Here is a 27011-nt window from a genome sequence, read left to right on the forward strand (position 1 = left end):
AATTTATTTTAATGGGCCAATTAGCTAGTCGCATCCCGCTTCATTAAGAGGTTTCACTCTTGACTGAAGTTCGACTTGATTGAGGAAGTTGCTTCACAAAAGATTTTTAACTTAAGCATACTGTTTTGAATGTGCTCCGAATATGTCTATACACTACACTGATGTTGATAAATCACGGTGTGACGGGAATGAAGTTTAATGGCAGGAAAGCAATATGGTCTGCGATGCAGAGATGTCACCAAGGAGAGAGTGAACGCTTGAAATTGAGAACAGCGAGAAATGCGTCTCTCCAAAGCTGTATGGAGGAGTATGAAAAAAAAGAGAGACGGACATGCAGACAGTGATACTGGGGGAAAAAAAGTGCTGAAATTTCTTCACAAGTTTACTTTCTACCTCTCCATCACTGTCACTCACTCGCCCATAGTCACAAACTCACACACACACACACACACACACACACACACACACACACACACACACACACATAAACTGAAAACACAGCAAAATGTGCTAAAAGAAAAAGAAATGGATCTAGATTTCTATAATTAGTCTTGCAGTTATTGTTTTGTAGGGCTTTTTCACAGTAATTATCTGCACAGGCTGACTTTTTGGAAACCTTGCCAAAGCTCAGTGAACTGGAAGGGTCAGCACATCTTTCGCGATATACAGATGTGAGCAACTATATGGTATTTTAATGGTAATGGTCAAGCCTGACAGGTCCACATACTCCGGAGCCTCCAGCGTTCTTCAAGCTGGTTCACTGAACTCCATTAAAAGTGGATCAGTGGAAAGTCTAACGGTCAAGCAAGGGCAAACGCAACCACTTCTGTTTTCTGTGAGCGCACATGTACTTTTTACATTCTCTTTATCTTTTAAACTAAAAAATATGCTTTAATGTCCTATGAAAGACCAAAGGTGCATTTAAAACCAGCAGCGGAACGTGTTTTGAAATTGTTTTTAATAGTCAAGGGAGTGAGTGGAGCACGAGACCCATGAACATATGGGACATAATTTGTGGGCATCATTATGAAATTTCAATATGGCACGCTAACCAAAATGCTGGGAAACACGGAGTGGAGAACGAGCCAAATTATACATTCTTGGCTCCAAAAATCGACATCTTTTTTTTTCAACGAAGCCTCAAATAATTGTTCTGATTTGAAACAATACTTTCACGGCACATTACCCTTGACTATCCATGACATTCAATAACATTTGTTCTGTTATTGGGGAAAGCTCGTAAAAAATGTGTCAAAATGCGTGATAGAGTTTTACGTCTTTGCCCTTGGCTTCAATGGTTTTACAATAACAATTTGGCTTTGAGGCATAAAACCTAATGATCGGGTCTGTCATATTTGCATATGCGGAGAGGTGGGGGTTATTGCTTTCTGTGGGATGGCGGTTACAGCGCATAATTAGAGAGTCTAGCAGTTAGGTTCCTCATCAACAGCAGGGCCTCGGCAGCGGAGCAGAGTATTTTCCGTTAATGAGGCTTGTCACCGCTCGCTTTTACCCTCATCTCCTCTTCGTAGCTCACCCAAGACACTCCAGTACGTTGGCTGGGTGTAATCAGCACACAATCATGCTCATTACATCCCTTACCAAAATAAACCTCCTCTAAATGTCCTCATCACTAACATTCCTCACACTTTCGGGAGGGAGGGGGAACAGTAGAAGCGATAATAAAAAATAAAAAAAAGTCTTAACATCTGTAAGGTCAAGTTAGGCAAAAGAAACAGACATATATCTCTTTCTTTACCCATTTTAAATCCCAGTGCAGGTTTGTGCTGAGATTTTTTTTTTAAAACCAGATTCACCGGTCAGGTTTTGTGCCCTCCGGGAATGATATTTCAAGCCAGACCATCATTCGGTTGGCAGGATCTTCTGGTCAGCTGGTCCCTCATACATATTACTACAGAGGGATTTCTCACTGAAGCAGAAATGCTCTACCCATGTCCTCGGTTCTCCAGGTCTTCATTTGGCTAACAGAAGCACAGGTTGCTTACAGCGGGTGCCACTCTGCCTTCACTGGTGGAGGAGACTGAACCTGCAGCAAAACAAACAAAACAAGAGAGACGTGATTAAAGCGGGCAGAGGGGAGGGTGAGGGATATCAAATTTTCCAGTGTTTTATGGAAGGCACCGTCCCTTGTTTGGGCCCGCTTCATTTCTTGGCCAATAAGCAAAGTGTCTAAATCCTATCTGCTCTCTTCACCATTGCTTTCTGCTGAAAGAGAAGTGGTGCTGAAGTGGAGAGCGACAGAGGAGGTTGCGGGGTTCCTTATGGAGCTCCCTGCTGGCTGGACATAAAAAACATTCAGGCTTAAGTCTGCTTAGAGTTCAAGTTCAATAGCCGAGATGCAAGACTGAGTGGCTAGAATGTCTGGCTGAAGGTATCGCTGGTCTTTGCAGGGTATAAATTATCGTAAATCTGATTCAGCTTATTCCCTTACACCCCACAGGATGAGTCACTGAGACATACACAGGCATACACAAACATATCTATATACAAAAGTTTGGTGAAATTTGGATTACTAATATATACTGAAGTGCAAAACAGAAAAAAATAGTAATAATATCTCGCTAATAGCACTAATATCTCTCTCTCTCTCTCTCTCTCTCTCTCTCTCTCTCTCTATCTATATCTATATCTATATCTATATCTATATATATAATTACATTTTTTTTGCACTTCAGTATGTATTATGAATTTATTTTTTTACCACACTGGCTAAACTCCCTCTGGCTCAGCCTGCTACAGCAGCTATGGTCCAATCTGATTTTAGTCAGATTGAAGCAATAATTAGTCTTTTTAATATTGATTAAATTTAAAACTAAATAGCCAACAGCACCATAGTGCACGGTAACTTCAAAAGACACATGGTGTGCATTGTGCATTAATTCTTAAAAAATGTCCTATTTACTCAGACATTTAACTTTGCATGTAAATATACTTACAGAGACATGGGCCAATAAGCAACCACCCAGAATGCCCTAACAAACACTCCTAGAACATCTTAGAAACATCTTAACACCACGGAGGCCTGTTCTGAAAGGTCAAAGACATCTTTTTGCACTCAGTTCCGTGCAGATCCACGGTATATAATGTATTTTCGACAAAAAAAAGTAAAACAATCATGCAATGTAGAAGGAAAATGAAGCAAATTAAACATGATAACCAGCAATACACATATTCACACATCATTTTGCTTCGGCAGGCCATTTCCTTCCAAGTCATTAAAAATCCAGAGTACTGAGATGGACATTTTAAAATGTCACCACTCATAATAAGTATTTTAAAATTGTTGCTACAGTCACATTGCTGCTATTCTGCCTCGATCAATTTATCTACAGTACAGCTATCCATTCTAAAACCCAGACAAGCAAAAGATGAACAAAAAGCAAGAGCTATTTTATACTACAGAACACCAAATAAATTGTTTTACTTGTCTATCCATCATATAACGAAGAGGCGGACTGCTACTTCACTAGTCCTGTCTGCAGACAAATGTGTAATGTGTCAACACATTGGGCTTGATTTCATTCCTTCATCAGCAAGTGTTGCACATGCAACGTTACTGTGACCTATTAATTAGGCTAAACTTGCTATGGTGAACATGAAGTGAGATTTTGTGTGTGACTGAATACGGCATGGCCAAAAATATACAACCCAGGTTAATGGCTGACTGGAAGTGAAATGGAAACCACTGCCCACATTTATACACCAGCAAAAACATACCAATGCACATATAACACTGCATTTCAATGATGGCATCACATAATCAGCTCTATATATGATTTTTCCGACATTGTAAACTTGCTCAGTATCTCACCGTAGTACCTCATAGTGTTGCACCTGAATGTGGAGCACTTGGGAACAAGTCCCTGCAAGGGTAACACTTTATAATAACGTTCAGTTTCAAGGCGTTCAGTTTCATTCGTAAATGATTAGTTAACAATGAACTAATCATTTACAAAACATTCATAAGCAGTTAACAAGTGGTATGCTAACAATTTATGTATGTTTTGTTAATTAATATACAAGTCCTTTTCTCAAGTGATTAGTTAATTTTGAACTAATCTTTACAAAACATGATTATTCTTTCAAATGATTAATGAGTGATATATTAATATTTTTATCTATGATTTGTAGATATCTATGTTTTGTAAATGATTAGATAATGATTAATCATTTACAAAATATAACTATACATTCATAAATGATTATTAAGTAATATGCTAACAATTTACATAAGTTAATACAAAAAAATATACAAAGGTAATTGGTTGTAAAATATATATATATAATATATATATATTAGTTATGTTTAAATAAAAACATGTTGAACTAAATTTGTTGATATAATATATACTAGAACTAGGAAGTATGATCATATTAGCCCGGTTCTGTCAACACTGCACTGGCTCCCTATCAAACATCGGATAGATGTTAAAATCTTATTAAATACCAATAAAGCCCTGAATGGTTTAGCTCCTCAATACTTGAGCGAGCTCTTATCACATTATAGTCCTGCCCGTCCGCTGCGTTCTCAAAACTCTGGCCATTTGATAATATATATCAATATCAAAATCAACTGTGGGTGGCAGATCCTTTTCCTATCTAGCACCTAAACTTTGGAACGATCTCCCTAACTCTGTTTGGGAAGCAGACACACTCTGCCAGTTTAAATCTACATTAAAGACACATCTTTTTAACTTAGCCTACACATATCACACCAACACACTTTTTATTATTCAAATCCGTTAAAGGATTTTTAGGCTGCATTACTTAGATTCGCTGGAACTGGGAACACTACTCCTAAAACACGATGTACTTGTGACATCGTGAAAAGAATGGCATCTACGCCATAGTCCTGTTTCTTTCTTAATCTGTTTCACAGTTTGTATCCAGACTAGATGGTGGATCAGCACCCAGAGATTATGTTTATCAGAGACCAGAAAACCCAACTGAGTCCGGTTTCTCCCAAGTTTTTTTTTTCTCCATTATAACTTCTAGTGATTATCGTCAAATTGATTACAGAGACCATCTCTACATTTAATAATAAATTGTTCACTCTCGTCATTATACATCCCTGTCATTGTATTCTTCTACTTTATATTGTACAGTGCTTTGATGCAACCTGTGTTGTTAAAAGCTCTATATAAATAAAATGATTGATATATATATATATATATATATTTATTTATTTATTTTTTTATTTATTTATTTTTTTTCAGTATAATTTCTAGTTAAGTTACTAGTTAATATATTATAAATCATTGAAATGGCAACATTGCACTATTATCTACTAAAGTACAATGTTGACATTTCAATAATTTATATAAAATTTTAAAGTTAACTTTTGACAGATTGTTAGCATATTGCTTAATCACTATTATTAATCACTTATAAATGCCTTACAACTGGATATTATTATAAAGTGTTACCCTGCAGGGATACAACCAAACAAATTAAACTGAATGTTATCATGGTTAACCGCTTCAAAAGGAAATAGCAACAGGGACTGGTTATGTTCAATCGACCGATTTTTACGTGTTTTGGAATATGACACAAAAAAAATCTATGCAGTCAAACAGTAGAGCCAGTAAAACTTTTATTCCTTTTCAAACAAAGTATGATTCGCAGGTCCAACGTTTTGTATAATTACACAAGGAATATTATGTTCTAAATCTAAACCAATTTTAGAATTTGAAAACTGGTATGTTTGAACATTAGTGTCATATATCAGCATATATCAGAGGGCATATACTCAATGGGTTTACTTGGTGGCTCATGTGATTGGGTTTACTTGGTGGCTCAACTCTGTCCTGTTCAACAGCTTTTTTGCATTTGTTAACACTATAGGTAGGTTTTAGGGTTGGGTTCGGTGAATAGGATATATACAACATGATAGAGAACTTTTCTACCCTCTTTAAGTATTTGGATTATGAACCACCACAACATGTACCTGAAGCAATATAATACACTAATATATGCCTGTATCAATGTAATATCAGGGTCACATATTGAACTCAGGTTTTAGCGCCACTTACTGGACGTTTCACTTTGAAACTGCCGCAAATGTGCAGTAAAGTACGTGATGGCCCTGTCCAAAATTGCACAATAAAATCTTGCGGTCTTCCTCAATTCCTGCACTTTTATGACGCAATGCCTCTTTGACTATCGGGTTGGAGTCTCTCGCGAGCTCTAACCAGTGCAGACTCAGCAGTATAGAGGGTGCATAACGACTGCAAGGGGGGCACTTGCGAGCATCCTACTAGTGGTCTCGTGGACTTAACGGATGTGCACACGTGGTGGCCATTGTCAGTCCATAAAACCGCAAGCGCACATGAAGTGTTTGATTTGGGACAGGGCCAAAAGTTTGGGAACCCTATGTTGTTAATACTGTTAAGCTGTATGATCGATGACTGTTTGTGGAAAACAAATTAAGTACAATTTACCTTGATCTTCAGATTTCAAGTCTTCACCCCCCGGTTCTTAACACATCTTGTTTCCTTCTGGAGCATCAGTGAACATTTAAACCTTTCTTAATAGCGGTGTTTGAGGCTAAAACAAACAACAGTCGTAGATAATCCAGTTTAACAATGGTTCCTAAACTTTTGAGGGGGGTTATTTTATTAATTTTTGCTATTTTTTTGTTTTGTGAACAATATGACTATATCTTACTCAGGACAGTACTAAATAAAAAAAATAACATGCATTTTCTATAATATCTCTTATTTTGACAGATTCTGCAAGGGGTGCCCAAACTTTTGAATACCACTGTATGTGCACAATTCAGTAGGCTAAACACTCTTTTCTGATTTAAAAAAAAATACATATGCATAAACTATGACACAAACACAATTACCAAATAAATTCCACCATGCACATAAAAAACAGTCTAACCTGACTAACCACCAGACTGATCTTGTTGCACAGCATGTGAAATGTTCCTGTGGTCGTTCTGAAATGCTTGAGCAAAGTCTGTCATCAAAGTATTTTGGTAAAATTGTCTTCCACGACTGCGTTCCCAAACAGCAGGCATCCACCTCCGAAAGCAACGGCTCCATTTATTGCGTTTCATCTGCTCACTCTGAGGCGCAAGTAATTTAACATATATGAAAATTATTATTTCGGGGGCTTCTCCTCCTTTTCTTAGTGATATTTAGTGCCGATTTATCAGGAAGTGATTATTTTGTTCTCCGGTGGAAATGGTGCTTTATTCACAAATGTTTTATGTGATATTCCTGTTTTGAGCACAAGTTAAATTCACGTCTTTGTATGGAAGCACAGCTGCTGGACATTGCGCTTTGAAATTTCCATCAGATTTGCTAGACGCAGGATAGTGTAATTTAGCATTTTGTACTCGTAGACCTGCTTGTTTTTTTTTTGGTTTTTTTTTCATGACAAGTGTGAAATGCGTCTGGAACAACACATTTCAGCTTTCGCAGATATGCAGCTACGGCATCATGCTTCCTGTGAGCCTGGATTGCAACTACGCACGCACACACCTGAGTGAGTCAATGGAGCATTTGACTGCATCATGTCTGTACTTCCTCCTTTCCTTTAAACGATGTGGAGCAAGAGTCTTGAAGCTAATCCTCCTCTCTTAATTATTCCACCCCTGAGGATGGCTGGAAAAGGCCTTGAGCCACACCCACAACCTCCAGCTACAGGATTTTGCTTTCTTGCCGTTCCACACACTTCTCTTCGCCCCTCTCCCTCCCTCAGTCCTGACAAGCCGGCATTATAAACAGGATAATCTTCTAATCTTTTTGTTGAAGCATACAGGGAGGAATGGGGGGAAAAAAAAAGTAAATTCATTTCTGTGGCTCATGCAATGTTCTCTTGTTTGTCAGAGGGGCATAAACAGCAGCAGAGCAGAAGTGAGTGTTTATTAGATGAGATACCAGAAGGAAAAAGACTACAGAGTAAGTGTAGTTCTGCTAGTAATGTGTTGTACTGCATGGCCTTCAGGCTTGTGTTAGTCATAGAGTGCTGTCAATCATCCCCATTTGCACTGCCTTCAGAGACGCAAGACTGTACTGCTTCAAGATGGAAACGTCACTAAAGTAACATTTCTTCCTTACCAATGGAAACCCTATTCTTTGATTAATGGTATATTCAAAAGAACAGCATTTATTAGACATACATGAATGTATCCAGTAGTGAGTTATTCAGCGATGCATGATACATGTGCTACATTCTAAGTGCTCTAAAGCATGCAATAGCTTTGTGTGAGAAAAAGTGGTAAATTTATTCTGTTAATCGCTGAAAATCTTCTCTTGATCCCCACGGTTAAGTCATGCACACCACATTCAAAAAGATACATCCAAACTTTGCTGTTTCGCAACTATTCACAAGACTCTTAAGGAATCTAATGCCATATGAAATTGTCATAATGCTTACAATGCGTTTCAAATGAGTGTGAACGACAAGATTTGAGTGTGATCGGGGATGATAAAAGATTATCTGCATAAAGATTAAACCACGGTCTTTTCCACAGACAGGGTAGCATATGGCTATGAAGACTTGGACCACAACGCATGCAAAGAATTGATCGTTTTAATCAACATTTTGTATTGTTGCTTTTGCGTCTCATGCAAAACAAAAATCGAATTAAATAATGTTTAAATTATGCCGGATTTTCTAGTCATTTCAACGTTTTAGCCTTAGAATTTTAGGTTTGCTATAAAAGTGATCTTTTGTTGGCGCAGGATAAAGATGCTATAGAGTTATATTACCTTAAGAGAGTGTGTTGGCACTGACAGGTTATCCAAAATATAAATATATCCAAATATATTAGTGTGTGTGAGTTTGTGTGTGTGTGTGTGTGTGTGTGTGTGTGTGTGTGTGTGTGTGATCTAAGGTGTGATGTCCCTTTGCAGCAGTGAATGGACAGTAATTGCTGCTTACACACACTCCTAAGATATGCTCTACATTCATTATTTCATCTATTCATTGAATTACAAAATTTTAATGACACACTGATTTTTAAGTGTAAGTTTTGTGCTATATTTGTATCTCTACATCCTGTCTTGTCTGCCCAAGGATTAGTCCAGAGTTGCATTTTTTTATACTTTACAGCTTCCAGTGGATCAATCTATGAGAAGCCCTGATGACCTCCTCAACCTCGGTGAAGGGAAGACATGGGCTGTTTTTTTCCTTCCTGTTCTCTTCTTTCTATTCATTGCAGCTGCAGACTAGAGACTCAGTGACCCAAAATTTGCAGATAGGGGTGTCATTTAGAATACCTGCGCGTATTTGAGTCAAAACTGATAGCAAGACATAGAGATAAGTAACCAGAGGAGCTCATTTTTTTTTAACATTTATATAAGTTTCCCAGCCTTTAGTCTCACGTACGTTAGAAGTTATGAGGTACGAGATTCTGTAATGATTATTTTCTTCATAATCTTCCAGTAAACCAATTTCAGTTCAAAGCAATTAGACTGATGTTTAATTTTAAAAGTTCTATGCAAAATGTTTTACTTCCATTAGCTACTGTACGCCATAAATCCCCTCCAATTAAACTCAGATGAACGCAAAGGTCAGATTTAGCTGTTTTCGGTAATCATTTCAGGGTCTTGTTTTGGTTTGTCTACATAGTCTGCATTGTACTGTTTCTCATTCATGCCCTGTGTAGCAATGGGAGCATCCTGATTTCATACATAATGGATATAAAATACCTGCCCCCTTATTATATCCAGCATTTTCTCCCCAAGTATGACTGCTTTATGCAAATTTCTTTCTGACATTTCCTTTGCTTCAGTGCCTATTGTCGTGTTCAGGGTTGTTAAAACAAGGTTGCACATAGGCATCCTAAAATTAATATAAAGGTAAGCCTATGCATATTTAAAAAAAGATCAAACCGTGTACATTCTGTCTTTAACTGATATTACACGTGTCAGTCTGTCAAACTGAATCATGGCCATATGCCCACTCTACTAAAATGCACTAGCAAGGGAAACACTCCAGACTGATGAGTTATTAATATGTGAGACAAGCATTTGCAACAGCAACTGCAAATACATTGCAGGAAACGTGTAAGCAGCTGCTATTTGCACAACCATCATATTATTCTCTTTCTTTATTCTCACTTGCAATCTGTATGAATTACTCATACATGGGCTTATATATATATATATATATATATATATATATATATATATATATATATATAAAAGAAAACTTCTGACTTGACTTAACGAACAGTGTAAATGTTTTGGGTCTCTCTACATTCATTTTGGTTTTCTGTGAAAATATCATTCCTAAATCAAAGCTTTTGACCTGAGACCAACAGGTTTGCGCCTATTAAGCAGAAAACCACAGCCTGTGAATTGTGAAAAGGAACAAGAACCTGTTTTTGCTGGAGTGTCTGAATCTCCAGCGGTCTCGCTTGCATCACTTTGTAAAACGCCAAGACAGGAGCCTTGTGTATTAACAGGGTTTAAAAATCTCCCTGATCCACCATTTATTGATCAAATACACATCAACTGCCACTACAGCAAATCCCAGGCAGTATAATAAGCCACCCAGGTCACAATGTTTTAACCCGGCTGTGTCTACATCCACAAACAGAGAACCAGAACAGATTTGCCCTATAGCAAACACTCACCATAAACAGCTATGGCATTTACTTCATTTGAAATAACGGGTTTTCCTACACCATCATACTCTTCATCGTGAGATGGGCATGCCGCAGTATGCAACGATATATAAAAAGCATGAGGCATTGTTTTTCTGGATCTACACTCTTTGAGAATATATCTATTTTCTGTCATAATGGTTATCGCATTAAGCGGTGTGAAATGCTGATTGTTGTCATTTTCTATACTTGTAGGGGAGGAATATAAAATAACGCTGAGCTTCTATACTACAAAATCAGCAGGAATGAGCCCATTCTGATCACACTATGCAAGCACATCATTTAAAGGGAAAGTTCATTCAAAACACAAAAACGCTTTCATCATATACTCACAAATGTTTTTGAAAGTCATTCTGCTTAATATTTTTGTGGGAACGGAAGTATTTTTATTAGAAGTATTAGTATTCGAAAAAAAAAAAGAAATAAATAAGTAGAAAGTTCAAAAGAACGGCATTTATTTGAAATAGAAATCATTTGTAACGTTATAAAAACCTGCCACTTCTGATCAATTTAAAATTAAAATTAAAAAAATGTGCTTTTGTTCACTCAGTGAGTCCCATTTAAATAACACTTACGTTCAGTTCTTTATTTTTTTATCAGAAGAAAATACAAAATGTTGTACTGTCTACAACAGCATGAATATTTGAGCGAACCATTCTTTTGAAACTCTTATGATTTAAAAGAGTATATCTAAAATAAGCAGTGCGAGTAAATGTTATAGTTCAAACACTCGTTCAGACGGCTTGTTCAGTTTGCACATGAAATTAAAAAAACGCTCTTTTATATCCTGAGCTTTTAGAAGAAAATTATTAATGAACATGATGGCAAAATCATTAGGCGTTTAGCTCATCATACCTCCGCACAAGACCAAACATGATCACTAAACGAACATGCTTCCTTTCATTAAACTAAGCCCGCAGAAGCTTCATGGGACATGTAAATCATTACCACAACATAAAACAGTCTTTCCTCTCCGATGTATGCGTTATGCTTTCGCACCTCTGCAGTAAGTTCAGTCATTACAATTCCATGCACTATTCTTTGCTCATGCTAATACCCAATAATCTCCATGTCAAAGCACCTAGTTCCCTTCTCATTACTATTAAACACACACACACAGGCTGCACTGTTGTTGATTAGTTCTCTAATAACGCTCTGCTCTGTCTTGCCCCCCTGATAATCAAGGCTTGGGCTGAGAGCAGTCATGCTCATCAGACAATGGCCTGATGTGATTGGGCCACACTGTCATTAAAATCCTCCCGCTCTTTTTTTTTTTTCCCGTCCTGACTCATATCCCTCTCTCGAACACCGATACCGTGCATAAGCCGCAGTCTTAACAATGCTCTTGTTCACCAGGGCGGCCAGCAACCCGGGGTCCTGAAGCCCAGGGTCAGAAAAAGACCCTCTCATATTGTAGTGAAACTGAGATTGTAATGCTCTTTTCAGAAAGAGCAAAATAATGAAGGAGAATTTAGAAAAGAGCAACATCCAGCCGCTGTAATAAAGCTAAGCCACAAAGCACAGAAAAATATTTGTGTGTGTGTGTGTGTGTGTGTTTCTGTGCAAATACCGAATGTACTGGCTCAAGGACAAGACAGTGTGGTGCGACTTGCACCTGAACGCCGCTGCCATGTTCCGAAATATGTTTACCGCACAGATTATTTATAAAACATCTGTGATTCGCAAACACCTGTCTGGACGTTCACACACTTATATATTCCATTATCCTCTGGCAGCCATTACAAAGCACAAGACATTAGGGTAAAATATCTCTGCACATCCTCTGGGCCATCTCTCCCTCTCCTCCTCATTACACCATCCACTCTTTAGATGGCCCTCATGTACCCCCCGCTCCTCCCTCTCGCTCTTTATCTGTCCCTCCGAGGAGCTGTTTTGCAAAATCACTCATGGCCGGCTCTAACAGACACACACACATACACAAGCATCATCCCATTAACTGTGCCTTCCCTTAACACCCCCCCTGACACCAGACAAAGTGTACATCCTGTCCTTATAACTCTGTCTTTTCATTACCCTCTGTTTTTCCCCACACTCCTCCTCCTCTGCAGTTGCTGCCGAGATATAAATATACAGCATCGTTCAAAAGATTTTAAAAAACGTTTTCAAAAGAAGTCTCCGAGAAGCTCTAAGAGGCTGCTTTATTTGATGAAAAATACAGGCAAACAGTAATATTCTCAACTCATGGTATAATTTGAAATAAATGTTAAATAAATACATTACTCCAGTGATGAACAGATGGATCTTCAGCAGCCATTACGCCAGTCTTCAGTGTCACATGAGGCTTGGGAATGCTGATTTGGTGATCCAAAAACATTTCTTAAACATACTAAATCGAAAACAGTTGACACGTTAACATGCAACAAGTTTTTTTTTCACACTTCAGATGCAAGCTTACGATGTTCTGCCATCATTTACTCACCCTTAAGTTGTTCCAAACTTGTATGAGTTTTTGTCTGTTTAACACATTTTTGAAGAAGAAGAAAAACAAGGTTCTACAGTAAAAGAAAAATAAATATTAAAATAAAAATCAATGGGGAAACTGTTTGGTTATCCACGATCTGCAAAGTATCTTTTGTGTTCAGCAGAAGATAATCAGTCATGGATTCAGAGGTGTGCACGAACTGTCGAACATTTAAATGTTCAGCATGTAATTATTATTCGAACAAATAAAACACTAATTGAATTTTACTATGTGTTTATTTGCTGGCCGTAAATGCAGGGAATCCATAAGAAATCCTAAGCAGTTACGGCACTGTAGCATCTGCCTCATTGAATTACTTTGTTTAAAATGATCTTACTAAATGATCTGACCGACTGTAATTACTTCAGATCAAATGGATTAGGGAAACTGATTTATTATAAAATTACCACTATGATGAGAAATCACATGAAATCCACATACAGTGGACTGAGGAAGGACAGCTGTCCATCACTTCATTCACGACTGCAGGTAATTGCAGCTGTACTCCGATTGAGCCAAGAATAGAGTTTATCTGAGAGCGAAATGATCTCGAGACATATATAAAGTTTCCTTGAGGGACAGCTGGTTTATCACAAAGCGCTAAGAAACCGTTAGCACATGTTATTAGCACGGCACGTTCTTATTGTTAACTTTCACCCGAGCATGTGGATATTATGGTTTCTCGCAGAATTAGTATACGAAATAATACAAACACAATAAATGTAGGCCGACTTAAATATATGTGCGTTCTGTACTGTAAGTGTAATTGGCACAGTCTGCTTGATCTTTTTTGGTTTTTGTTTGCTTGTTTACACATGTTTTCAACCGAAATAAAACCTGGCAATATGCTGTAAACCTCCTATAGAACATTGTTGTGTAACGGCTGAACACAAGCTTGTTCTGAAATCGTGACAAAAACTAATAACGTAAAAAAATAACATCTTTCTCATTAAACCTCGAATGCAATATTTATAGAAAATGCCCATCCCTGCCTGGAACAACTAGAGGGTGATGACAGAATTTACATTTTTGGGTGAACTATCACTTGAAGGCTATATAAACTTCAGTACAGCTGTGTTTTAGAGGCATGTTAAATTACTAGGTTTTGTTATTGCGACATTAACATTGCGAGAAATTTCTCTCATAAATAGGCCAAGCGAAAAAAAAAAAAAAGTACCATCTTGAGATCACAGGACTTTTGAGGATGAAAAAAAAACACTTTAATCTTGCTAAATCTCATACAACCAAATTATTTAACATTTTTAATATCCTGATTATTTAACACAGTTACAAGCAATCCATTACTTCACGTCTGCTCCATCTTTAGTTGTACCGGTAGTTGTAAAGTGGCTAATAAGCTCAGATTCTTTTTTTTTCTCATCTTGAGCCATTTGTGTTAGCGATCCACCACTATCAGTTGCTCTGTGCCTGAGATGTTACAGTTTATATCTGAGCATTGCCCCCCTGCTGAGCGTTTTTAACCCATTTCTGTTTCTTCTCAATTATAAGATCAACTTTTCATCAGATTTTACGCTATTTAGAGCAAAAGCACCCTCCCCTATCCATCTCTGTCTTTTTCGCCTTCTCTTTTTGTTCTCTTCCTCTACACACACAGCAGGACTTTCATCCCTTCTCCCCAGGTGTCCATCAGAAAAATCAGTACAGCGCAAAAAACTCACACTCTCCATTTCTCCCATCAATCTCTCATTCCCTCTCTTCTCTGTCCTAACTATCCATCTGCTCTCAGTGGAGGGATACTCCACCATCTAGCTCACCGGTAGATGATCCATTGCTAAAATCCTCCTCCCTCAGATTTTTCCAAAGGGCTAACAGCTGGAGGCGCGCCGCGTGCGCCTCTCTCGCCAACCAGGTGGCACGGGCAGATAAAAAGTAACGGCGAAGCTTTGATTCCCCTCACGCAAAGCTGGCATCTCTGGAAGGTGTCCGCCACCGCACCCCTTCTCTTTGTATGTCGGGCTCGCCGAGCATTGAACAAAACAGCTGAGAGGCCACGATAACACCCGTCCTTCCCTCCGCCACTGCCACAACTGTACACAAACATAGGGGGAGACTCTCGGATTTACCCACAAAACGCACACAGAGAGGTTAAAAGCGGAATCCTACCATCAACCCGACTCGCTTCTTTATAACATTCGTCCTTCAAACACGGGATGTGACACTCGTTCACCTGAAAGCAATTACTTTGAGATTGTGTTGACAGTTCAACCACTTTGGGGTCCTAAAACACTGACTGTCACTGTAATTGGAATGAATAACCCTGCCGTTCTGTTGATATCTAGGCCAAAGTCCACATAAAGATCTGTAAAACAACAGAATTAATGAATGTAGCTTTCATTCATTAGGTCTGTAGTCAGGTCGTCTCTCACACAAACAGGTTTTGACAGCTGACTGCTGCATGCTAATTGACACAAGGATCTGTAATTTGTAACATGCGCACATAGTTTGCTTGCATTCACGACACTCGCTGTTTATCAGGCCTGCAGGAGATGAAGGTTTTAATTAATTCTCTCTTTAGTTCTTTCGCCTGAATTGTATCCTTGAACTCTTTTTGGCCACTAAAATAACAAATCTGTCCTAACAACCGATACGAACGAATCTTTCATTATGCTTAAAAAATGACGCCTTAAAATTACAACACTGTGCGATGCCCCTAATTAACCACTTTTTCGGCATGACGTTAAAACAAAAAAGGTTGAAAAGCCTTATCGGTTTTATTGCCTTGAACTTTCGGCAAATGAACAGTCACAGGTTTAACTGACTCATCTGTTCTTTCTGCTGTTTTCTATATAAAACTCCATTGTGAATGCAATTTAATTTCATTTAGCCAATGGGTGAAGAGGAGAGAGAGCATGCACGAGGAGAGACTCATGATATAAAGCGAGCGTGCACTCCTGATAGTGCCCTGTAATGAGCACAGCCCAAGGGGGACATGGGCCTTTAAGGATCTTTATATCCTTCTATCTTAAGGAGAGAGGGATATAGAGATCAATGATTAATCAAGGCTTAATCTGCCATCATTAGGCCTAAGTGGAAGGGCTCATCATCCCTACTCTGATGCTCACACTTAGACAGCTTAGAGCTCTTCTACTCTTAGATGAATGGCTTGAGACCTCATCACTCTGCTTCATACCAGAATGCTGAGTGATGAAGATGACCTTTCGGTGGAATCTCATCCTATACATCAAATGCCCTTGTATGATAAAAATATCCGCTGTTGTGTTTGTATTTTATCATTATTCATTTTATCATATTTTTATTTATAAATAGAGTCAAAGAAAGGATACATAACGGGAATCCAATCCAAATTTTTAAACAGCTGTACCTTACTCTTCACCAAACTCCATCAGCCTTGCTTACTGTTGCTAGGTCTGACCAGCTTTATAGAATTTGCACTAGAACTGCACTGATGATTCATTTATTTAAGTTGATAATTCGACAAACAGCACACTGCCCAGTAAAATGTGCTAATAAAGTGATAAACAGAATAATTATCATTAATATAAATTACGTTGGCTGGGGTGTTTGTTTTTATTTAATGCCAGCTTTCTTTGGCAAATTGGATGTCAAGTTAAAAAAAAAACAAATAATGAAAATAGAAACTTAATTAGATAAATTAGATAAAGCTTTTCAAGGGTATCAGCAGCAGAAGTATTTAAGTGTGGTTAAATATGTTTAAAAGGGACGTGAACGGCAGTATTTATTTTATAATGTTTCCTGAGGTGTTCCTATAATGTTAGCTAAATTTTACACTTAAAACTGTCATAACAAAGAAATAAAGGCCATTTTAGTCCTAAAACAGGTTAAATTGATGGGTCTGTTGATTATGATTTGATAACTTGTACTACGGTTTTACTATTACTGCTGCCAGTCTTAACTAATAGTGAAAGGTATTGAACATAGCGTCATATTTAGATCTGATCCCAACACATAAAAGGTCGCAGCTATGTGCACTGCAGCCAATCACAGTCATGTCTGACGATCACGTGAATGCTTGATCATGAATGTCATTGATTATTAAAACTGGAGCTCTGGCAAAATTGTAGAAAATATCTTCCTGTAAGTTTGCAAATAACCACAATGAAATGAACCGAACAAACAGATTGCTCTACTGACAAATTTACACAGTTGAAAATAGGCCAATAACCTTTGTGAGTCAATTCTATTTTTAGTCCAGTGATCCTGTTCTAATATTTCTTCTGTCTGTCCATATAAAGAGGGACTAAAGAGGCAATGATGAAGAAGTCGGCATCGATTTATGTCTATAAAGACAGTGCTTCTGTATTCATTACGTAATAAAAACCCGGAAGTAGATTGATGTTTTGGCAGCTTCGATAAAAGCTATCTTTGGACTAACAAGTAGGTTTTGAGTTCAGAAACTTGCAGTAGGACCTGTGTTTTTATAGTGCACTGACCTCTTAAATGTCAAAAGATCAATGAAAAATGCTAAAATTGCTAAGAAAAAAATTCTTGACAACCAAACAAACATGACAGAATGATTTCTGATGCATCACGTAACACTGAAGACTGGAGTAACGGCTGCTGAGAATTCATAACATATTTAAATATGTCAGACTTATTTTATATTTTAATAATATCTCACAAAATTGCTGTATTTATTGGACCCCCTTGTTGTGACTGTGTTGAAACTGAAGACCTCGATTAGTTGCTTGAGATGATTTGATCTAACGATGATTAAGATCTAAACTGTCCAAGTGTATGAACAGCACAAGCACAGTTCGAGACCATAGCGAAGTTTTTCCCTTGTAATATTCTCAGCTGCAGATTTTAAAAGGAAAAACAGTAACAGTTCATCGGTGTCCTGCTTGGTTATGTGATCTAGCACGCTCCACAAACAGAATACAGTAACGAGTCGTTTTCGTGATATGACCCACAACCTTCTCTCCAACCGAGATGACTGAATCTTTTCAGCAGAGGGCCGGAAATCTGAGCAGAGAAGTGTTTCGGTGACATTAAATGCTTACACTTTACCGAGAAACTACTCCTACAAAACCATCAGAACTCAACTGTGAGAACATTGTGAAAATGGTGCAAAACATTTGCAGACAAATCCACTGCAGAAAGCAGAACACAGTCAGAATAAAGAAGAGCCTTTCGCAGCTTATATACTTGAGATGAAAAGGCTGAAAAAGTTTGTCTAATAGAATACAGGTGAGAGGCAACAGAGTTACGTAATGAAAATAAATGATCGTGTTACTGCAGTGACAGATATATTATGGACTTAATGGAGATTCAAAAATGAAACATGCAACAAAGAAAGCAAGGACACATGGCTATGTTTGCATTAACATACTAACATTATTATTGTAGTGTTACCGAGACCAAACAAGAGGATTTCAAATTCCCAGCATGCTTTAAATGGAACTGGAAGTGATGAGTGATTTATTTAGGTGATAAGGTACAAGAGGCCTGGATATAGTTTGAAAGCATGATATTAGCCATGTTTCTATCCAAAAAATTGCTGGATGGAAAATAAACAAACAAATATGATAGTCGGATAAACTTTTTATCCGTTAAGAAAAAATAAGTTGGTAGTACGATGGAAACACTTTTACAGAATAAATTCCATCATGTGCATCAAAAAGTCAGGTAATTTAGCTTTTAATGGACTAATTTAATTGCACGACATTTTATTTCTTTGATACTTGGTGCCAGTTTATTAGAAAGTGACAGGTTTGTTCTATTCTTGGATGGATGCGATATTCCAGTTTTTGCATATTAGTTTAATTTGCATCTTTGGATGGAAACGTTTTTTCCCATTGTTATTGTTTTTCCTACAGTTATTGTTAGGTATGACGAGCAGGGTACAACAGCACAACCTGCATTTGTCAAAATGTGCAGCATATAACCCTCCACCCTCTGAAGAATACCGTATCCATACTGTATCCTGCAATGCAATGCTCTCTAACTGACGTTCCATTTTCAGTGTGACAGAAATACCAGAAGCATAAAGCGGCAGTTATTAAATCTCTCTATTTTGAACCAGATTAAGTTAAAGGTAAAAAATAAATAAATCATGTTTATTTCTAATACGATAATAGAGCCCTTCTTAAAAGTACACATTTACAAAGCTGTTTTTATTTATTTTTGTTTTAACAGAAAGAAAAAGAACATGACTACACTACACTGTGGAATTAATATTTTTGAGAGAAGCTTGTTTTCATAGAGCGTGTTAATTTATATGACCATTTAATAAATCACTTAATAATTCTGATGTGATTTCTTAAATGATAATCATGAGAATGAATGGGGATTATAATAACTGTGATTAACGGTTTAAGCATCTTGCGGTTTCATTGACTGAAACTGGACTCAACTTCCCAGGCTTTTTTTCAAAAATGAAAAATTTTTTAACATAAATCTGGACTAAATGGAATGAGTAAAAAAAAACCAAAAAAAACAACAACATTAACTAAAACACTAGCGCAGTATTCAATCATTAGTAAGCTAGCATTCAACCAACACAGCCGCTCAATATATCTGTCATTCTGAGTTATCAGGAAGTTGTTAGAAGAAAGCAGCGAGTGGAGAAAGAATAAAGTGTGGCGATGTGCATGCTGATGATGAGAAATCAAACAAGAAAATAAAAATGAATAGCTAGAAAGGTAGGTTCCCGAGGGGGTTTGACTGCAACTGTGCAATACAATGATTAACTGTGTGAGATGGATCTATACATAGTCGACTTCGAGGAGCCGTGCTCTGGAGTTGTAATGGGAAGAGAACGCTGCATCTGGACTTCAATTCCTTCAACAGCCTATATACAACATCCTGTCTACAACCTACTAAAACAAGATTATGTATGATGGAACTGCGTCTGTGCTCAAACCCTATACGTGCTTTTAAATCATTTCAAAGAAAAACACTTTTCATTGAAGCTGCTGCCAATTCCACAGGGCTCGACCATACATTACCTCACAAAGCATGGTTTGAATGGAACCTGCGGTTTTGTTTGTTTCTTAAAATAAAATAAAAAAAAGCTCAGTATTGGCCAAAGTAATACCTTTATTACATTTATTTATTGAGCAGAGGATTTCATCCAAAGCAACTTATAGTGAATTCATTACATACATTTTTTATTAGCATGGGGAGATGAAGCCATAACCTTAGTAGCACCATGCATCGCTTTTCTACACTCTCAACAGATTACACTGCACCACCAGCACATCTGCTAGACGAACGCTTACAGATGGATGCGGAGAAAGAGAGAGAGAGAGTCCAAGGTATTTCTGACTAACATTCACAAGTGGCTGTATAAGTGCAGCATTATAACAGGCTGTTTTTGGCACTGCATCCGCATCAATGCTCGATGAGGCATAAGGCCATGGTGGAGTGTACTTCTGCGCTCAATGCTACCTGGATAATAATGTAAGGAGAAAGAGATCTTTCAGGACGAGCTGTATTCATGCTTACTGGACACTTACTGGAGGGAGAACTTTATTTTTGATGATGGTTGTCTGCAGAGAATTATTTCACATTTCCACATCAGGGTTTTAAAACATAACTACAGCTAACAGGGTTTGTATTCCCTACTTACCCTGCTAAAAAGACCAGCTTACACCAGCATGAATTTTCATGCCGTTCTTTAAGGAAGCATATAGGAGCACAGCCTCTGCTAAAAATAACAAAAAAAGCAACAATGTGCATATATCAGTTGGACTTTTTGAATGTTTTTGAAACAATTCTCACTTATTCTTAAGTAAACCAGTAATATCAGGCACATCCGAATTAGCATAATTCATTGCATTATTCTTAGATTTTTTTTTTTGTTTTAGTTTAAGTGTGTCCACAGTGAAAACTGTCTCGATTATATACTAAAAATTAAGTATGCATGTGTCTTTTGTGACACAACTATACACAACTTTTGTGTGTCCAAAATAAAGTTTTGTTTACATAATATATGCGTGTGTGCTGTGTGTATTTATTACGTATACACTATATAAATTCATATAGTACATAAAACAAAACAAGAAAGACTTAATCATCTTTTATAATACGAAAGGCTCAGAAAAAAGGTCAGCGGGGCCTGACCAGGTTTTGTGCGCTTGCAGAATTAAACTCCAGAATAAAGCACGTTAGCGGCCGGTTACTGGTGTAACTTGAACGTGAGTGGGCAGTCACCTTTTTCGAGCAGCTTGTCTGCGCTTTATACTTACTGACGACTGGTACGGCCTGCATTCAGGGCTGTCATGCACGAGCTGCACGCATGAACAGTGCTTTCTGCGCCACGCGTTTTATTTGCAAGGTCTGCGTGCAGCATGTGCGTGGTGATGCCCAGAGCAGGCCGTAACCTACCGGCGGTAAATATAGCTACAGCCTTCAGACAGAACAGGCAGGTTGTCGATGAGTGACAATAAGAACGGAGCTAAGTGTTGATGTGCTGTCCGTGAAGGACGTTCAACTCGGTTTTGTTCATGTTTTTTCTTAGCCTATAATTTTAACTGACAGCTGTCGTATTTTTATTTTTTTTTTCTCTCTGCGACACTTTTTCTAACTTGTAGCAAAATGTTCAAGCCTTTTCAAGCCAAGATGTCTTGTTTTTAGCCAAAATATCAAAAAAAAAAAAAACTTAAATCAAGGATGATTTCCTAGACAAGCTAAAGTGATTGTCTTGTTTTCTGAAAAAAAAAACAAGTCAAAATGACTTTTTGCTTAGAAAAGCTAAACAATCTGCCAATGGGGTACGCAAAATAATCTTATTTAAAAACAGAAAACAAGATTATTTTGTTTACCCCATTGGCAGATTATTTATGCTTGTTTCAAATAAAACTTTATAAAAAAAATAATTTTTGCTTGACGAATTGTAGCTAAAATACCAAAAATAAAAATCAAACTTTTTGTACATTTTAAATTTTTTTCTGTGATACTTTATTTTGCTACTGCGTCGGCAGCAAAATGTTAAGATACAAAATTCATTTAACATTTTGCTGTCAATAAATTCAAGCATCTTGACAAAGCGAATAAAATAACAAATGCAATTTTGCGTAGGCTACACTTATTTGTTACCCAATCTCTTTTTATTTTAATAGCAGAAATTTAAAGGTGTAAACCTAAATTTAGCGGGCCTGAAACGAACAGTCCGCGCAGACCTCTACTCCGATACAGACTGCTACAAAGTGTTTATGCGCATCCTGTGCGCAAAATGATGCGCTTGAAACAACACGTTTCTGAGTCACGGTCCTCAGGCAAGTTCAAAGCGGAAGAGATATTGATGTCTAGTGTATTAAATCTGCGCAACGCTATATCGAGCATTTCTCCTGACAGCTTTAAATCTCTTATTAAGTGCTTTTTAAGATAGTTTAATCGTTTTGACTGCAGTAACAGTTTGAATGCTGAATGGAGGATGACAGACACAGCTGAGAGAAGAGTTTATGTGAACTTGAATTCGAAGACTTAAATATTCATCTGTACCTCACACTGAGCTGCGGAACCGCTTCAGAACACTTGAAATTTAGTGCACGAAAACTTCATTTTTCACAATAACACAACAGTATAGAGAATGTAAAGCTCCTTTGTTTATCCACCATTTTGAAAGGACTGCTCTGCCTCACCGCTGTTGAGTTCAGGGCAGGATACATTCATATTCAATAAAAAAAAATAAAAAGTTCAGGGCAGGATTTTGATTTTCTGTCATGATTGTGAAAATGTCAACATTGTTTGTCATTCATGCTGCATCGAGAATTGTAAAGCAACTCAGATTATCTTTCTGAGAGAAAAGTGCGGCGTATTCTTTCGCCTTTTTATCTCTAAAAACCCCAAGAAAAGCAGGTGGCGGATGTGAGTAATGTGCTGAATGGTGAATCTGTTAATAATGTCATCGATTACATGTTGATTCTCTCATATAGAGCAGGGCAGTGATATTAAAAGACCACATCCTGTGCACACCTTATTAATAAATCATAATATCTGCAGAAAAACGGATGAACCCAAATTAACTTTATGAAAAAATAAACTTAAAATTTAGTCTTAAGCATTTTCTTCATTACTATTTTCTAAAAGGACGAAAAATGCTAAATGTTGCATTAACGTTCTGACCTCATCTGCATTTAGCATCACTGTCTTACTACATTAAACCATTATCTTAAAATGTTACAAAACTGTTCACAAGCTTTTACTCCAGTTGTCATTTGTTGAAATAAATGTAAACACAGCGTGCTTGTTGTCTGTCGGATGAATGCGACCAACAATCTATGATTCTCCTCTGACCATGTAAAAAAAATTATATTTACAATGAAAACAACTATATTAAGTCGTTCCAAAATGCTCCAAAGTAAACTGAATTCTACAAAACTTAAGAGAAAACAAATCTAATTTTCATGTGAAGCGTTAAAAAGAAGAATGTGAATATTTCATTAAATCAAAAAACAAAAGATAAGCAGGTATCCACATTCATTTCAGTATCGGCAGCAGAGAGTGGTCCTCTCAAAATGGCGGCGGCACCCCAGCTTGCAAGGCATAGTTCAAGTGAACCAATTCTGATTTCTTTCTTCCATGTGGCACAGATCGGATATGGCCCACGACCGTGTAAAAAGCAAAAAATGGATTCCGAGATCAGATATGATGCATCTGCCATGTAAGCGGACAAATCGGATTTTCACCCGTTAAAAAGTGGGAGTTTTATTTTACATTTTGCGGTACAGACATGCCTGTAGCAAATGAAACATCGTTAGTTGAGTAGGGTATTAATTTTGTCGGTTTGTGTTAAATAAAGGGCGCTGAAATGTGTTGCTTCTGAAATCATGCCGAGCGCTCGTTGCAGCTGCTGTCAGTGACGACGGCTCGTGCTCAGACGAGTTCGTTCCAAATTGAAACCACAAATTAAAATGCGCACAAACACGTCCCTGCCTTTGATATAAAATCACTTATGAATGCATTTGGTTTTAATGAGTTGAGTAAAAAAAAAAAAAAAAAAAAGCACAGAAGACGTGACGTGTTTATCTACCGTCTGAGTATTATTCCACTCGCAGTCTTTAAGCGAAGCTGCGTTTTCTGAAGAATTCACTAGCCTACAATTGACGATTGATGATTGTAGATCTAACTACTGCTAAAAGTACCAAAAAGTTTCTACATAAATTCCATGTCAATAAATTAAATGCAAAGTATTATTCGGATTGATTTGTGATGCCATATGCTTATTTAGACTATAGAGAAATTGGCTTCTAAAAATGCAGCTTTGCCATCACTTAGAGATCTCTTTTAAGAAAAATGTAAGCACGCCATCCAAAAAAATTGGATAGAGTCACAAAATCGTAGTTGGTCTTGAAGACCTGCAGCGTAAAAGTGGCCGTAAACTCATTCTCTATATGCACAATATCGGATTATACCCCGAGTATCGAATCGATGCATACCTATTATGCATGGATTGGAAATGTATGATAACTGACACCTGTCCTACCTCTCTTGTGAAAAGCACCAGGCACCACTTCTAAAGACCAAAAGGATGGCGTTAAATAAATACTATAGTGCGAAAAAAGAGCCCACGGGACTGGCATAGCACTCATACACCAGCCTATACTGCACCACTGTCACCTTGAGCACTCAAAACTCTGCTCTTATTACACACCTTTCTCCACTCTGCCCTCAGCACTTTCTGTACAATCTACTCTGGGGTAACACCTGAACATCCACTTATCGTTTGGCTGTGCCTTATTTTGTCAACACACATGACCTTAGGTGCTCAACCTGATCTAGGCTGTAGAGAAGCCGTCCAATGGATACTGTCAGGGAAAATATATTAGGTTGGCACTGCACTTTCCTTGAGTTTCAAGGAAAATGTTTTCTTGTAGGGCTCAACAATAATCCAAAAAAAAACCAACTTGAAATTGCAGTTGCAGGTGTCACAGTCAACAGATTATGAAATGTGTTAATTATTGCATTAACCCTGGGGTTTTTAGGCTCCTGTTATGCAAAAATGTACTATTAACAGTTTTGTTAATTTTTTTCTTTAATTAAACTCTGTAACCAAATCACGGATATGTTTGTTACATTAAGATGTATTTTTAATTACCTTATAGACCTGTATCAACAATCGCTTGTAATGAATGACTGCAGTGTGATCTCTAGTGTGATCTAGGTTTGCAGCAGTGCAATGAAACAAGTGCCAAAGAACACCCCTTAATTCTTGAAATGAAACGCTGCCTTTAATCTGTGTCCGTAGGAATGTAGATGTTGTTATACCCAATATACTGTACATTAAGACATGCAACAAACTAGAAGGTTACCACGATTATAAATACAGTCAGGTGATCTATGCCACACAAGATACATCCACCATTGAAAAGTTTGTGGTTCTCAAGATTTTAAAAAACAATTAAGGCAAATACTCACCAAGGCTACATGTATTTGATTAAACATTGATTAGGCCTAAATCATTAGTGTCATAAAACAAACATTATTTATTTTTAGATATTTTATTTATTTATCATTTATTTCTGTAATGGCAAAGCTGAATTTTTACTCTAGTCTTCAGTGTCACATGGGCGATGCGGAAAGACACAGAGGTAACACAACTTTTGTGTTTTTTATTATTCCTCATCCCCCCATGACATTGAGAATGAACCACTGATGCCAAATGCACTATTCTGACATTGGTTTTCATACTTTTCTGGACCTTGACAGTTTAATTTACTTTGCAGTCAATGGGACAGTCACAAGCCTCCCGGTTTTCTTCTTAAAACCTTAAATTGTGTTCCAAAGACGAACAAAGCTTGGAACAACATGGGAGTAAAGTTTCATTTTGGGGTGGAGTATACCTTTAATATAAGCTTGGCGAATAAAAGTATTAATTTCTTAAATATAAAAGCATAAACACAACTTAACAGTAGTGTACAGTATGTGACAATTTTTACCGTTTACAGCCGACTCTACTGTGGTTTAAGTATATATGCACTGCTTGATTGTGAGATAATTCATAATTCCCTTCATCCCCATTTCATGAAGCTCTCATTCTTTTTCAATTTCAATTTGAAACAGCGCTTCCTTCAACTTTGACAACATATTTTCTCTGTTAGGGGTGACTGTTAATATTCATTAACTAGAAAGATGGACAAAAAAAAATGTCTGCCAGCAAAGCCCCAAATTCTGCCACCTAGTCAGCTAAGACAGAGGCTCTTTTAATCCAAACGAATCGAATGACTTCCATGACTGAAGCATGGGGAAGAACTATAGACTAATCTATATACCATTATTGGACAGCTGTTGCAAATGTCAAAGCCTCTAATTTAGAAGTCCAATAACAAAGCAATGAAATTTTCGTGAGCACAAGAGAAGAACGGCGAGAGGTCTGAACAGTATGAGAACAATAAATCACTGAGGTTAAACGCTCCTCTTTAACTCTTCATCTCACAGACTGTAATTCAGTCTCTTTAAGGACAAACGCCACAAATGAGAGACTGAGGGATATTAAGCAGTACGAATGAAACGTAGACAATAAATATCGAGATGAATATGTATTTATCCTTTTATTATTGTTCATATTTTGGTCTCTCTCAAGAAAACTACAAGCCCGAGGCAACTGACACAAGCTCCAGCAGCTTCAGGAACATCTCTCTGTGTGTTTCTGCCTGTACATGCAAAAGTATTTTTGTCTGTATATGTGTGTATACCCCTTAATGAATTATTAAGAAATACAAAATCCATTTTGCTCTCAAGTGTGGTAACGTCATGGACTTTTGAGCTCCAAGAGGCCTCCATGCAACGAGCTAGAGAAGCTTTCCTAATTAACATCATCTTCCCCGAGAAAAGAACTTTGTTTTTTATCACGACTACAGTGTGTGCGTTTGTTCAAGGGCAGCAAGGGATATACATGTCTAAAGTGTCTGCAAAAAATAGGCTATAATGCAGAAT

The 27011-nt window shown here is 37.4% G+C and overlaps 1 long non-coding RNA gene across 1 annotated transcript in view; it reads right to left on the minus strand.

The window, feature by feature from the left end:
* Positions 1-1020: 1020 nt before the first annotated feature.
* The window catches only part of LOC122349621, a 36710-nt gene continuing 10719 nt past the window's right edge, over positions 1021-27011 (minus strand). The window contains exon 3 of the long non-coding RNA XR_006251473.1: positions 1021-2047. This is a non-coding gene — a long non-coding RNA (uncharacterized LOC122349621). The remainder of the gene's footprint in view (positions 2048-27011) is intronic.

The sequence above is a fragment of the Puntigrus tetrazona genome, chromosome 7, assembly GCF_018831695.1.
Source record: "Puntigrus tetrazona isolate hp1 chromosome 7, ASM1883169v1, whole genome shotgun sequence".
NCBI classification, from domain to species: Eukaryota; Metazoa; Chordata; class Actinopteri; order Cypriniformes; family Cyprinidae; genus Puntigrus; species Puntigrus tetrazona.